Source organism: Parasteatoda tepidariorum, chromosome 5 (assembly GCF_982258835.1).
Source record: "Parasteatoda tepidariorum strain Cologne lab strain chromosome 5, Ptep-v5.0, whole genome shotgun sequence".
Lineage (NCBI taxonomy): Eukaryota > Metazoa > Arthropoda > Arachnida > Araneae > Theridiidae > Parasteatoda > Parasteatoda tepidariorum.
In genome coordinates this window covers 19,890,939-19,908,003 of record NC_141759.1, presented here as the reverse complement: position 1 = coordinate 19,908,003, position 17,065 = coordinate 19,890,939, and the positions used below count along the sequence as shown (strand labels likewise).

At 31.3% G+C, this 17,065-nt stretch overlaps 1 protein-coding gene across 5 annotated transcripts in view; it reads right to left on the bottom strand.

Annotated features, from left to right (window-relative positions):
* LOC107445872 (uncharacterized) overlaps window positions 1-17,065 on the bottom strand; it is a 256,280-nt gene that overhangs the window by 56,007 nt on the left and 183,208 nt on the right. For all 5 annotated transcript variants that reach the window (XM_071184745.2, XM_071184742.2, XM_071184746.2 and 2 more), the window contains one exon: window positions 13,865-13,914. The gene's annotated coding sequence lies outside the window, so the exon portion shown is untranslated. The remainder of the gene's footprint in view (window positions 1-13,864; window positions 13,915-17,065) is intronic.

The window sequence follows — 17,065 nt, the reverse complement described above, 5'->3', positions numbered from 1 at the left end:
CAATTTTCCACTTAGATGAAAATATTCCATTTCAAAGCCTTATTTATATCATTTTTTTTATAAATTTTTATGAGCCCAGATAATGCAGCATTGGGGTTAAGACTTTAAATATTAAACAAATTGCACCGCATATGCTTTTCATTTTCTCAAAGCAGTGACTTTACTTCCATATTGACGTTTGGCGCCATTTTCAGAAATAGCAAACAGAGCTCTGGTTTTAGTTAGACTAAACTTGGCATAACAATCATGAGTAACTGTTGCAAACTCTCAGCAGTTGCGAAAATAGCATATTATTCGAAAAAAAGCATCATTGCAAGCAGCGACAGAGCCTTCGAGAAAATTCGTACAAGGAGGAAGGGACCAAAAAATAAACTCGAAACTATTTTTTAAAGGCTCTGCCATCACATGAAATAGCATATTTTTATAGCATAATTTTATTTACTTATTTATTTTTTACATCCGTCGTTGAACAGCCGACCCAGTTTTGGGTTTACGGCTACCAATGTTCAACTCCGTAGCCTTGTAATTTTAAACCACTCCAGAAGACAAGGAAACTCCTGAATCAGTACCCCCAGAGATATGATTTGTTATGGGAACATGGAGGACTTTGAGACTCTACAGATTTAACGTGCATCAGTCACCATTTACTTCTACCGGCGTGGATGGAACCCACGAACCCTTGGACATGGGCCCAGTGCCCTACCAACCAGGCTCAATGACATTTTGTTACTATTATTCAGAATTGTTTGGTTTAGTTTTGCCTATCTACAGCTAGCACCCTTTACGCTAATGATGAAAAATGATACAAAACGTTTATAAGAAGTACAACGCTGGCTTGTCCGCAACTTGACAACTTGCAAAAATTGAGAATTATTCACTAATTTTGATAATTTTCATCTAGGTATAAAAATCTCGCCAAATTGGCAATTTTTCAGATAACTTTTGAAATGTTTAAGGTATTTATCCGTTCTAAAAGCCAGATAATACTTTACAACAATATAATATATATAGTTGAAAATTATAGCCTTCCCTTAATTGCAAGGTATTTCAATTGCTTTTATTTTATTACATTTTATTTTAATTTGCAAAATTAATGCTTCGAAAAAAAACTGCTAAGCAAGGCTTCCAAAGGGACAAATAAATTCGTCAAAATAATTAGAAATATAAAAATTTATATATAATACATTTTCCTGCTTTTAAAGATGAATCATTTAACATTTTTATTTACCACAATAAATTTCAGTAGTTGCTAAACTAAGAAATTTCCCACTTGCCTTGCTTTGATTATTAGTTTACCACTTAACTTGGAGGACGACTTAGAGCTTCGTAAGCAATAATAGTAGATGTGAAATATTCCATTTATTTAAATATTTCCAAAATATAGTAAAAATTAAATGCAGTAAATTAGCACCAATACTAAAAATCATTTTGTTAAAAAAAGTATCTTGATTTTAAATTCAATTGACGATTTATTTATACCATTAACACATTCTGGTTGACATAAATATTTCACTGATAACAAACCTAGCATCCGATATAATAAAAAAAATTATGAACAAGAGCTATTTAAGTATGAAAACTAGTGTATTAAAAAAAGACTAAAGAGTAATCGAAGTGACGTCACTGAACGCTGCACCGAGCTACAAAGTAAGCACATTGCAGGTTGGTAAGCTAATGTTCGGATTTTTTTTATTTATTTAAGTGTTAAATAACAATTTATTTGGAGATTTCGCAAGTATTATAATTAAAAATGTGATCGACTTGAAAAATATATTAAGTGTATTCATATGATTTCAGTGGTTTTATTTATTGGTTATCAAACAATATCACTATGACACCGGCTAAATACAGCGATCGTACACACTACTCATCGTGTGGAAACCGAATAAATTCTGCGTTCGTACACATAGATCACAGCGTGAGTGCCGACGGAAAACTGCACCAGTACACGCTAGACATCGAGTGGATACCGGCTAAAAACAGCGATCGTACACACTAGTCATCGCGTGAATGCCGGCTGAAAACAGCGCCAGTACACACTAGTCATCGCGTGGAAACCGAATAAATTCTGCGTTCGTACACATAGATCACAGCGTGAGTGCTGACGGAAAACTGCACCAGTACACGCTAGACATCGAGTGGATGCCGGCTAAAAACAGCGATCGTACACACTAGTCATCGCGTGAATGCCGGCTGAAAACAGCGCCACTACACACTAGCCATCGCGTGGAAACCCAATAAATACTGTGTTCGTACACATAGATCACAGCGTGAGTGCCGGCGGAACACTGCGCCAGTACACACTAGACATCGAGTGGATACCGGCTAAATACAGCTCTCGTACACACTAGTCATCGCGTGGAAACCGAATAAATACTGTGTTCGTACACATAGATCACAGCGTGAGTGCCGACGGAAAACTGCACCAGTACACGCTAGACATCGAGTGGATACCGGCTAAATACAGCGATCGTACACACTAGTCATCGCGTGAATGCCGGCTGAAAACAGCGCCAGTACTCACTAGTCATCGCGTGGAAACCGAATAAATACTATGTTCGTACACATAGATCACAGCGTGAGTGCCGGCGGAACACTGCACCAGTACACACTAGACATCGAGTGGATGCCGGTTAATACAGCGATCGTACACACTAGTCATCGCGTGAATGCCGGCTGAAAACAGCGCCAGTACACACTAGTCATCGCGTGGAAACCGAATAAATACTGTGTTCATACACATAGATCACAGCGTGAGTGCCGGCGGAACACTGCACCAGTACACGCTAGACATCGAGTGGATGCCGGCTAAATACAGCGATCGTACACACTAGTCATCGCATGAATGCCGGCTGAAAACAGCGCCAGTACACACTAGTCATCGCGTGGAAACCGAATAAATACTGTGTTCGTACACATAGATCACAGCGTGAGTGCCGACGGAAAACTGCACCAGTACACGCTAGACATCGAGTGGATACCGGCTAAATACAGCGATCGTACACACTAGTCATCGCGTGAATGCCGGCTGAAAACAGCGCCAGTACACACTAGTCATCGTGTGGAAACCGAATAAATACTGTGTTCGTACACAGATCACAGCGTGAGTGCCGGCGGAACACTGCGCCAGTACACACTAGACATCGAGTGGATACCGACTAAATACAGCTCGTACACACTAGTTATCGCGTGTATACCGGCTAAATACAGCGTTTATACACGTAGCTCATCGCGTGAATGCCGCTGAAAACAACGCCAGTACATACTAGACATCGCGTGGATGCTGACTAAATACAGTGCTCGTAAACGAAAGGGTTAATGTCCAACCACAAAAAGTGGTCGATACATTTGAAAAGTACTTGTGCGAAAAAAGTGATAGTACACATTTGTTCGAGCTCAGTGGATAGTTCTTTTTGTTACCTACCACTTTAGCTTTAAAAAAGTAAATAACTAAAATTTTGGATTAGTTTTAATAAAATTGTTCTAAAGCTAACATAATGATGCTTAACTCAAAATGCTTGTTACTCATTGTTTTTAATAATTTTCATGATGTGAGGGCAGGGGCGGCTGAGCGGCTCCGGCACCCAATTTATGCTAAATAAAGGAAGAAAAAAAAATTGTTCATTAATGTAATGTATGATTGTAATAAAAAATAAACGAACCTTCCTAAATAACTGTAATGATCAGATCTTCACGTTCTAGAGCTCAATCTGAACAGTTCGAGAGGGTAACCTAAAATATGCTAATTAAAAAGTGCAGACGATATTTTAAGTAACAAAATCAAACACAAAAACGTACGTTCCATAACTGCCAACTCTTCCGGATTTTCTAGAAGATTTTATTTTCATATTTAAAGTGGTAGCAATACTCAGGTTATTCCAATTAAATTTCTGAATTATAATGATAATTATAAATGAGTTTGACCACCACTACAAATAGATAATTACAATAAATATATAAAAGCATAAAAATCAATGCTTAAGCGAATTTCAACGGGATCAAAATGTAAACACATTTTTGAGTCAGATTGTTTTTCGTTTATTGTTTTACAACCACTCTGAAAACCCATTCTCGGAAAGAGTGAAAGTTGGCAGGTATGACGTTCTCTGAATAAACATGCCTTTTTTTCGGCGGAATCGGATTTTCGACCCCCAAATTATAAGGGGGAAGCCAAAAAATGGTCTCAACTGTTCGGTCAGGAGAGCAGTTCAAAGTTATGACCCTTAATGTTAATTTTATTTTTTCCGTCTTTTTCTATGTCTCGAAAACCCTTTAAGCGAATTGAAAATTTTTTGCTCGCAATAATAAAATCCGTTTATCCATGCAAAAAAAAAAAAAAAAAAAAAAAAAAAAAAACTTTTAGTAAATATTATTTAATTTAATAACAGTCGAAAACATTTTGAACTGTAAGGCATTCGATTTTTTACATCATTTCAAAGAATGTAATTTTACGTGGCAAAAGACAAATTTTAAGCGAAATCGGTTGAATAGTTTCTGAGAAAACGAATTTCATTAACACGACTTTTTCACATTGTTTTAATTTCCCACTCCAATAAAAAGGAAATAAACAATTATTTTTTCTCGTCTCATCCTAATATTCTGTTTACATTAGTTTCATTCAAAAAGTGTTTCAGAAGAAGAAAAAAAAAAAAAAAAAAAACTAGTAATTCTCTCCTTATTCATCTTCCAAATCTAGCATCATTTGTTTCATACGTAATTCAACGAAACTGGTGAATGTAAGAAAATCAATTTTTAAGGTTGACTAACCGCCTAAAGCTACTTATCATTCTTTTGGGGACTAACGAAAATGACTTCTTCAATTTTGTTCCTTTTCTCATTTCTATTTTCAGCATGGCATGTTCCAAGTCGTTATTTTACTCACAAAAATCTCCAGAATTCGAAGTCACTTCTTTTCTCGGAAGAATTTACTCTGAAGAATTTGTGTAACGCGCTGATTTATTTATGTAATAATCGTCTGATCAGAAGGGAAACTGGGATTTGAGCCCATTTTTTTGTGGGACTTACGAATCAGGGCAGTACTCGCATCAAAGAATATATAGCTCCAATATATAGCCCATTGCTCGCATGGTCCTCAAAAAAATTTAAACAATGGTAGCAACAGTAAGAAAACACAATTCATTTTAATAAATCAGTTTTCACCACTAAGCTTAAACGCATTTACTTAACCCTTGGAGACATAATTCTTATTTAACATATATTTCATACTTTTTTCACGTGACTTTCTATTAATTTTTAGTCAAAATAAGCGAAAAATATTATATTTAGCATTTTAATAATTCATCGTTATGAAATACAGCATGAAACGCCGGTGTTTTGTTTGACGTTATGGTTAAAATCTTCCAAACAAAAATTTTTCAAATTTGCACTTATTTGCAGTTATTTAGATGTAAGAGAAACAATTATTCATCATTGAAATTTCTTTAATTTACAAAATTAATTATTGATAATTCTTTGAATAAGAATGAAATTTTTTTTTTCAAACTACTTTTTTTGGTTTTTATATATTAGAATAACTATAAAATTCCAATAGTCTAGCAGTTTCTTAAGTGACTATTAGACTTGTTTTTTATTATTAAATAATACCAAACTAAATTTTTGGTTGTAGTTAAAACTTTGTCCCTTTTCTCAGCATCTAAATAAGATATTGTTTAAGTTTTTTTTTTAAACAGAATATTTACCTATACATGTTTACACTATCATAACTGTTAGTACATATCTTTGGTAGAATTTTTTTTTTTTAAATTATTAACTGAGAACTTTTAATTTTTTAAAAAAAAGTTTCATCAAAAATCTTTCATAACTCAAAAAGCATTCCTGCTAACGTTAAAACATCATCACAGCATAACAACTGCTATAATCTCAAATTTCCCCAAAAAATTTCAAATGGATATCGTATAACAAATTTAAATGCTTTGCCGTCGCATGTAATTTAAAAGAAATTTCTTTTCTTCCTTTAATTAGAAATTAATTATGAAACCAAATAAAAGATTTTTTTCTTTAAAATGAATCGAAATAAAATAATCCTGATCGATAAAAATTTAACTCAAAAATTTTAAAAACTGCCCTGCTATATCAATTAAAATGCCTAGTACAACTCCATACTGTGAAAGAAAAATATTGCATTTAAACGTCGCACATAGGAAAAATAAGAATATTTCAAAATAATTAAAAAATTTGCTTAATTAAATAAAAGAAAACAGAAGACAGGCATAGAAGTGAAGGAAATAATGGAAAAGTACGACGTAGACTAAGAAGGAAAAAACAAAAGGAACAACATTTTTAATTAAAAATTAGAGACGTAGGAATTTTAAGCAAAGGAGAAGAATACATTTTTACCACAAGGTAATTAAGAAAGAATTTTTAGAAATTTAATCTATAAATCTATTAAAAAAATCTATCAATAAACAATGCAAAATATGATTTTCAATTTCAAACAGTATCAGGTTTCTTGGAAAATAAATTGTTTAATAGAGATCAAGAGATCAATTAAAACATTTCAAGGCTCAAAAATATTTTTCTTCTTGAAAAATAAGAAAAGTTGCATTTGTTAATTGAAAATAAACTTGCATTTGGGGTAGAAAGGAAATAACTATAAAAAGTTTCAAGGAAACAAAACTCCCTCATTTAATTAGCTAATTAGTATTTTAATGAATTAGATTATTCTTTAAATCAATTCTAATTTTAAAAATAAAATGTTTTCAAAATAATTTCAATTTAAAAATTATTCATTTAAAATCGAATTTAATAATGATATATTTTCAAAAAATTTAACGCGACAAACAATTTTTTTATTTTCATGAAAATAATTGTTTACTTGGTAACTTGGTTTACTTGGTAATGGGATATTTTAATAGAAAAAGAGGGGAAAAAATTAATTTCCATTAATTTATGATATTTTGTCGGTATTATATGAGCCGCTCAAAAGCCAATGCGGTTAAGTCCATTTTTTGATATTTTCTGATTTTTGGAAATTTTGATGAAATAAATAATAATCTTCTAAGTTATTAAAGGATTAACTCGTTGGTTACTTTTTTCTAGGTTAGACAGCCCTTTTTTTAATAGCTTCTGAATATATTGTACAATAATTTCAGAAGCCATTGTGAATAAGTCCACTTTTTATATGTATTTTTTTACATAAATTTCTTATCTTTTTCAGCTGCCAAAAGGTATAAGTCCTAAAATTTTCAAGATGCTGTCATTATTTCAATAAATACTTACGTTTTTATTTAGACATCCTGTACATATCTTGTTTTTTTGCAGAGTTTACACCTCGAAAAAAGACTTTATACACTTTTCTAATTAAATTATTAAACCAAGAATTTTAAAAACTAATGTATCAGAAAACATTAATTTTCTCAATTTCTGTGTTTTGGACTTAACCGCATTGGCTTCTGAGCGACTCATATATCGACGTCAAATGAATTATTTAGTAAACATTTTACCTATGAATTAGTAGCTACGTCCTTAGGTATAAAAAATATTTTAGGTCGCATACATTAAAAGTAAGAAACGATTTTTCGTTTTATGAATTTTCACTAACAATATTGCTACTTACCTAGAAAAGATCAATTCGTATATATCAGTATTTATTAACAGTTATAAAGTGTAAGTAACGGGATTCGAAAGATCCCTGAGACCAATACGCCCTGCTGAGCATTATTCGATTATTTGAAATCCACATTTGTAGAAAATGGGATGTTCTGATCAGCAGTCTGCTCAGATTATTTAAAAAGCGAACCAGTTGTGCGCATGAATCCAAATACTTATTTAAAAATAATTGAGAGAAATTTACCATATATATTTGAGAATTGAATCTGTACTGGTTGATAAGTGAATAAGGCAAACCAATCATATTCATAAAAGAAAAAATTTTTTAGACATATATTTGCTACCACTTTCTTATTCTAACTAGATTTTGTATTAAGGGTCTCTTTCGTGATCTGGTTTACTTTCTTTGTAGTCTGATCGGACTACCTTTAAGAAACCGCGTGGAGGCTTTCAGTTGTAGGAGGTGTTGAAGTAGCGCACTACAAATGGCGAAACTACTGTAGCCGATGCTTTTTTTCCGTAGTCTGTAGTAAAAATAAAAAAAACAATAGTAGTTTGTAGCGAATATCAGAGATGCCAACTTGCTCCGGACAGCAAATATTTATTTTAAAGTGGTAGTTTATCAATTGTAATTCTTGGTTTAATAAATTCAATTTAGAAATTTTTTATCTACCACTATTTCTAGATAATTAGCAGGGTTATATAATTCATCACTTTTAGTACTTGCGTCATGCTAAATCTTTAAAAAAAAAAGCAAAAATAGTCAAATATTTGCAAAATTTACTATGCAGTTATTTACCGTTTTTGAAATTATTTTGGCGTGCTAAATTATTTCTCTGGCGTATTCCTGGCAACTACTTTTAACGTTAGTTAAATAAAGAAACAAAGTTCAAACGCAAATTTTTTTTTGAATCTGGTGAAAATTCCTCGCGGGTCTGTCAAGGTATAAAATAAAATTTTAAATAACTGACTTTTTTAAGATTAGATTTCACACGATTTATTTATAGTACGACTTCGTAACTATAAATATCGCCTGCATTAATTAATTAGCATATTTACCGTCATCCCCTCAAACCATTAGGATTGAGTCTTAGAACGTGAAGATCCGATTATTAGATTAAAGGTTTTTCAGGGTGGTCCATTTTTTGTTTTTCACACTTTATTTTATTTCTTGAAGGATATAAAAAGCATTGATAACTTAAATCACAAATATTTCATAATTTCCTAGCATTTCATAAATAACTGCCACGAAAAGCATAGAGTTGGAAAGTTAAAAAGAACGAATTCGTGAAAAGTGCTTAAGATTAAAAACTATTTCACGTAAACATGAATTAAAACTTCTTAATATCTTCTGATATTTAACCAAGACAATTTTTTGTTGAAAATCATTATGAATATTGCTGAAAATTAAATTCTTCAGTTAAATTTGTCTTCTAAAAGTAGCGAAGTAGTGACTACATTTTGAAAGTAGTTTGTAATCGCTATATTTAAGAAAAATGTTGTTGTAGTTAATTGTAATAAAGTAGTTGTAATAAAGTAGTTGTAAATGTAGTTAACTACAAAGAAAATAGTTTTTTCGACCACTGGTACAGAACACACACGCAAATGAGGAATATTAGGTCAACTACGAACTGTAATGATGCATACCCTCCAACTGCTACGGAATTTCCGTAGTTTCAGAAATCTTCTTTTCAGACGGTAGCAAAATTAATGTCTTTATATTTAAAAAAAATTTATTTTAGCGTAACTTGTCCACTATTACTTATAAAAGTGCAGGCCATATGGCTAGATTCTTAAGTTCTGATAAAAGTTTTATGAGAGATCCATTTGCTTTAAAAATTTCTACTTTGATTCGCTACCACTAGAAAAAATTATTTTCAAAATCCTCATCAGTTGGAGGGTATGATGATGTTAAAATTATTACACTGAGGGAATTAATTAACGGTTATGTCAATCTTCATCTGTCTTAACTAACTAATCAATTTTTTCAGAGTACCTATCCATGTATGGATATCTGCTCTTTCATCTAAGTTGAATAATATGTGGTGGAAGGGAAGGGAGGTGCTGCGTTAACATTAAGTTAAATCTCAGAATGAACAATAATTGATAAAATCAGGTCTGAGTCATACATGAAAATAAATCGCAAGTTGATACATAATAGAGGGATTTCTGTCTTAATGAAAATTAACATGTACTAGTCATTTGGTATTTAATATTTCTAGTGGTAGTTACGCCACATTCCTCCCCTTCCAGAATTTTATTTGTAATAGAATTCGATGAACAGATTCCACTAGTTAAATAGAGCTGTTTATTTATTTATATATCACTTTTTGTTTATAGCATTTCACTTTCTTTGAGCACTTAATATTAAGAAAGTCAAATTTTATTTTGTATAGGGTATTTCTGGATAATATCAATTTATATGTTTCATAAACTCATTATTTGTCATTTAATATTTGTAGTGGTAGTTACGCCACAATACAAAGTTGTAATACATATACAGGGGTTGGACAAAAGTATGAAAACACTTCTATACCAACTTTATCTAAACAATCCTCTAGAAGTTTTTGTCTTGGAAGATTTTTACATCATAAAACTCTTATCATAATTTGGATGGTCACATTTTAAGCTCTTACAAATTAAGTTATTTTTAGTCATGCAAATTTCGGATCGACTGAAATGAGCCGAGGAAGCTGTGGGGTCAAAGCGAGACGGAAAAGAGGAAAAGCTGGTAGTAAAACTTTTTCAGTTTTAACTCGTTTTCTGGAGGAGTAAATCTATTTTCTTTTTCAAACTATTTAACAATATCTACTTTTTCTCAGGAAAGGAGCTGTTTTATATAGATGCAATAATTGTGGTGTGGAAAATAAGTTTAATTGAATAAAAAATAATACATTGAAACATTAAATTAGCTACCACAAGAACAAATTTTTACAAATGCGTAAAAAATTGACAGCCTTACTTTGATCCAGCTTTTGTGGTGAAAACTTTTCGTTCAAAATATCACTTACAGTTTTGAAAGCTCCAGTTTTTAATTGTCTACCACTATATGAAATATTTCGCAAAAAAAACGTACTAGTTGCCAGCTTTGATAACAGAAAACCATAACAATCTTAGCGAATAACCAAAAATATTCATAACAAATTTGAGAATTAAACCCGAAAACCTTAACATCTACAACTCAACTAAACAAAAATTCCCCATATCAAATGAAAATATAGATACAATGTTACAACTGTTATTTTTATACTACATTTATAACTGTAAAATTCATAATAAATAATCCAGAAAAGCACAGATAATCATCAGAATTAAACTAAGAATATGATAATATGCGTCATGATATTCTTATGATAATTGCCCATATTTCATTTAACGAAACTAATTGAGACCATTACAATTACAGTTCCTTTGGATTACTTTTCACTAATAAAATTACAGAAATAGCCTTCACCGAATTGTCGATATCATTAATACATATTTACGAAGTAATTCGGAAGATATATTGGGAAAAAAAGGTGAAACATGGGGTTTCGGTATAAGATGTATTTTACCAGATTTCCATTTAGCGGACATTAAAGCATCCGATGTCAAGCAAGGGTCTATCCGGAAATCACGATGTCCGGATAAAGCAATACATCGATTAAATCGAAAGAAAAATCCTTTAATGTTATTATTTGCTTTATTTTGTTCCTTGTAACGATGTTAATAACAAAACTACGTATTTAGAAATAATTACTAGATTTTCGGAAACGATTTTCATAAATAATAGTTTCAAATAACTTCTACTTCCAATCAAGAAATCTGAGATAGACTATGTTGTACGTAAATATGGCCGAGCATGTAAACAAAACTTAGTGGAAGAAGGTTTTAAGTAATATTTTTGAAAAAGTTGAGACTTCTGGGGAAAGAACTTATTTTAGACTTGTTTAAGTATATAGCAATGATTTAGTTTGGCAAGCCATTTAAGTTCCGAGGTACCAGTGGATGAATGTAATGAGTGACAGTTTGTGAGTGCAGATCCGGTTTATACCTTTCGTAGGCCCTAGGCATAGCCGTTTTTGGGCCCTCCCCTCTTTTCAAAATATATGATAAAATTTTCTTGCATATTTTTTTTTTGCATTTTTATTAATATGGATTTTAATTTACAAATTTGTTTATCGAACTTTATCTGCAATACCGACACACGGCCGATATTGCAGTTGATATCGATAATACCATTATGATTAAAAAGTAATATATTAGATCATAAGATTCTGCAAAATAATTTATTACCAAAAAATATTATATTTTTATTTGTATCTTCATAATTTTGTGCAAAATACACTTGTTGTTTTTAAAGCTAAATTATTTTTGTCAACAAATTTTTTTCTCCCAAGTTTTTCGTAGGCCCCTGAATTTTGTTAGGCCCTGGGCACGTGCCTAGTGTGCCTATAGGTTAATCCGATGTGAGTGGAATAAAGTCTCCAAGAGGGTTTGGCAACAAATCCACGACGAGTTGTACTCGAATTTCATTACCACTAGAAGATATTGTTATACAAAGGGAACGAATTTGGTATCTCTAAAAAACGAATATGCACAACGTTTTCTTTTTAAAAAATGTATAATTTTCAATGTCAGTCGCGGTGGTAGTTACGATTGAATAATTTAATAATTAAAGGCGAATTGAGTTTCTTCCATTTTTTACATTTTTAGTCACCAGTAGGTAGCATGCCTGTGGCTGGGATCTTTTTAACACGACTTTTTTAACACGTTGAATGCCATGGGGGTCACCGGTGACAGGCACTGAGTCAGTTTGTAGCGCCATGGGGGTCACCGGTGATCGGCGAAGCCAAGATTATTCAAACACATAATTCGAATAAATTTTTAATATTTTTATAATCTTATCGTTACTAAAATGGTTTGAAGAAATGAATGCAATACAGAACACACAAAAATAGTTTCATTTATATACACAGAGATGCCAACTTGCTCCGAACAGCGAATAAATATTTTCAAGTGGTACTTTCTTAATTATGATTCTTGGTTCAATGAATTCAATTTCGCAGATTTTTACCATCGCTATTTCTAAACAATTCGCAGGCATATATAATTCACCACTTCAGTCTGATAAGTCATGTTAAACTTTTTAAAAAACTAGAGAAATCTGTCTAATATTTGCAAATTTAGTTTTGTAGTTATTTACCGTTTAGCCAGACGGGCAAGCCATGTAAAATTAGCTTGGCATTCAACGTGTAAATTACTGATTTCGCTAGGCCTGTCAATTTTCTACTCAGTTTGTAACAATTTATTCTAGTGGTAGCTATTTTTATGTTTTTTTTTTTCATTTAAATTTATTTTCCACACCACTATGTATAAATGATTTAAAATTTCGTATACAACGCCACTTTGCTTCCGCTCATTTGTAATGAGGAAATTTAAAATCTTCGCAAAATTAACGAAAATTCAAAAAGCTTTGACTTTTAAATGTCTACCACTCTATAAAATATTTTGCTAAAATTTCGCTAAACGGAAGCAAGACGATGAGACAAAAAATAAAAGTCATGTTCATTACATAAAAAGCATCCTTTCAATGGAAAACTTTAATTAATCAATTAACTTTCTTGAGATAATTGTTTAAAAAAATAGTAGCATTTTAAAAGTTTGAAAAAGTTTATTTATAAAAGAAAGTGGTAGTGATATTTCCTACTCTTTGCTACCATGTAAGTTTTAATCTACCATAGGTACTTACTTAGAGACAGAACTGCCATTTATTCCATTGTCTCACGGGTAAGAAACAGTCTTATGGACTTGTTATAGCTGTTAAGAAAATCTTGATAGTTATGGCTGTTAAAGGTGAAATCTTTCCGGAAAAAAAGTGAAATGAAATTATTCTCCTACCAGCTTTTTTACAATAAACTTCGTAGTTTACAACCAAACTACAAGGTTTGTTAAGAGACGAGTGTTTGATGTACGGTTAACACGTTCACGGAAAATACTGGTAGAAGAACTAGTTCAATATTAGATATTATTCGGGAGGAGTTAATCTATTCTCAACAATACCAATTCAATGTAAGGAAATTTATCACGTCGAAGAAGCATTCAATATAAAAATTGCATCCGTTAAAAACAATTGGTAGTTATGGATTTTTATTATTCCCGGAGAAAAACTAAAAAATGAAATTTATTGTTACCAGTTTTTACTCCGGAGCGCTGCCAAGATGAGCCAATCTAGCGTGACCCACCGGTGGGTCACCCCGGCGTGAACGTGTTAAATGCTGTTAATTACATAAAAGTTTAGAAATAAATTACTTACAAAATATCCATGAGATGCTACGAGATATCCGTGGAATTGAGAAATTACGTCTGAAAATAAAAATAAGCTAGTCAATAAAGAGATATTTCGTGAAATGAAAAACAGTTCATGAATATTTTTTATATTTTCATACAAATATTCTTTTTATGTGACAGAAAACTGAAGCCAAAATTAAATGATTAGAGCTGTTAATAGTATAATGTTAGTCAGAGGTGATTAAAGTATGAAGTAATGACAAACTAATTAAGCTAAATCTGTAAAATAAATAAATAAATAAAGGACTGGTTCAGGGTGTTTTCTCCTGTTATTTTCAACCGAACTGAATAAAATCTGTTGAAAAAAGTGAAGCAGTTGGCATCCTTGATTTTCCCCATCGAATTATTTCAGTATCTTCACAATTCTAATTCCTCCCGCCCTCTTCGAAATTTTTCCAGGAAGTTCTCTGACTGATCAATAACTGAATTTCAGAACAGAATCTATTTGTTTTAGTTTTATTGAGTTCAGAAATTCAGCGAAAAGCATAAATGAAAACCTAGTAGTTCTATTTTCACTCAATATTTAAAGTGGTAAACGCAATAACAATGAATGTTAGTATTATGTTAACTTATGTTTAATGTTAACTTTATCAACTCCTAAAAACTGCATAGCCCAATTAAGAAATTTAGTGGATGAAGTAGGTAAGTGACATTTTCAGGGGTAATTGTTAATCTGGGAAAATAACATAAAGTGGTCGAACCAATACTGTGAGCCGAACAGTGTCGTTCCGGGATTTCCTTTTTTTGGCTTCGAACTTTCAGTTTTTTACCTTCAAGGTAATTAACTCTTTGGTGGCATCGTTCAACCAACTCCCTTTTGGTCTTCCTTGTGGTCTCTAGTTCAAAGATTTTTAATTTAAAAGTTTTATTAGGTTTCTATTAATATTTTATCTTTCGTGTAATCAAAGTGTCCTAGCCATGCCAAAAGTCTGAATTTAATTAATTGAATTATGCTTTTTCTTCTTCCTAAATGGTCAAGTTCACTGTTGTTTCTTTTTCTCCACTGTGTATTATTTACTTTAATTTGTCGGAAAATATTCATCCCCAAATTTTTTCTTTCGAAGATAAGTACGTTAGATTCGTCCCTATTTGTTAAGAATTCAAATTTCACTGCCGTACATAATTATAGGGTTGATAATCGTTTTATAGATCTTCAACTTGATTTCCTTAGTAAGAAGTTTGGGAAGTAAGAAGTTTGGCAAGGGAAACTAGGGAAGTGTGACTCGCCAATTTTAAAATAAACTAGTGGGATGTATGCTTTATGAGAAATAATTTTAAGGGGCAACATTCGTTTCGGCCCATAGAAGGTCCTGTGAGAGATAAAAAATAATTCAATGTGTAGAAAAATCGATATTTTATTACTTCAATGCAGACTATTAGTTATTGTAATTGTCTCATACTCCAATTAATTTGAAATTAATTGGTTAATTAATTAATTTTCTAACTAATAAATCAATTAGCAAATTAATTAATTAATTAATTATTAATTAAATATTAATTAACTAATTATTAATTAATTGATTGATTTGCAATTACATACTCCAAATAATTTGAAAATTTTTTGAAAAAAAAAAAGTAAAAAAATTTGATGTCAATTTTTTTTAAAAATTAACCTAACAGGTTTTTCTGAAAAACTACAGATATATAAAATTTTCAAAATCAATTTTGAGAATAAATATGCATTATATAATACGCGAAAGTAAGTTCCACGAAATTAATTGGAGTATGAGATAATTACAATAACTAATAGTCTGCATTGAAGTAATAAAATACCGATTTTTCTATATATTGAATTATTTTTTATCTCTCGCAGAACCTTCTATGGGCCGAAACGAATGTTGCCCCCTAAAATTATTCCTCATAAGATACATCCCACTAGTTTATTTTAAAATTGGCGAGTCACACTTCCCTAGTTTCCCTTGTTAGTAAAAACGTTTATTTAATTTTTGTATTCTGGAGTTAATTTCATTTGAAATATTGCTAGTATCATTGATAACTGAACCAAAGTAGGTGTAACTGGAAACCATGTCCAACTTACAGCTATCTACCGCTGATGAAATAGTGGTGCCTTTTGTTCGTGCCATAATATTTTTCTGTTTATTAATAATGAGGCCTTTTCAATTTGCTGCTTTTATAAGATCTCTATTAAAGGAAATTAACCCTTTTCACTCCGAGTGCTTTAAAATGCAGTTCGAACTTATAAAAGCACTAAATCTGCATATTACAGTATTTTTATATAATTTTTAAAATACTTACAATAATGTGGTTACTAATTATTAAGCTATAAAAATTTGTAATTTTAGAGTGGTTATTGTTGATGGCGGCCACTAGACGATATAGGAGTGCAAAGGGTAAAAACAGTTCAAATTCTACTTAAAATAACGATATCATCAGCAAAAGCATAAAGCTGAATGGCCTTAATGATAATAAAGCCTATCAAATTCAATGGGTGATTAACATATTTGTATGACATTATAAAAACTAATGGCGATAATGAATCCCCTTGTCTGACTCCAACATCAATGTCAAAAGCATCTGAAATCTCCTCCTGAAAGACAACAGCGGCTTTAAGCCCTTTTAGTCTAAATTCTGTCAGTTTAATTAACTTAATTGGTAATTTCAGCTCAGCTAAAATCAATAGGGATAAGTTTAATGGAATAGAATTGTTTTTACTTTCGCTTTAGTTTTAACAGAACTTATCCATATTAGTTTTGAGTATGGCCTTATGAATTTTATTTCAAATTAGGTAGTAATAAATAAATCAAGACAAAAAATTATTTGCCCCACCTTCTAATAAAGCTATAATAAAAAATTTCGTATACCACTTTTTTTTTCCTTCTGATTCATTCAAAAAATGTCACTTAAACGCTTCATACCCTCAGTTCTTCAATTGTCATATCAATTCAATTATTATTTAATATGTCATATATATTCGTTTGTCTAAATCAGTGCAGAATAAATCAAACAAGTGGTGATGAATAAAATTTGCAAATATTTGGAAACATGATTCGATCGACCCCAGGCACACACAAAAAAAAGATGAGTTGACTCAAGACTACAAAGTAAAACAAATGCTTAAATTTAGGTAGCATTTGAGATTACAAAATAATTTCCGAAATAATTTTTTTAATTTCTGATTCATTCAAAAAATGTCACTTAAACGCTT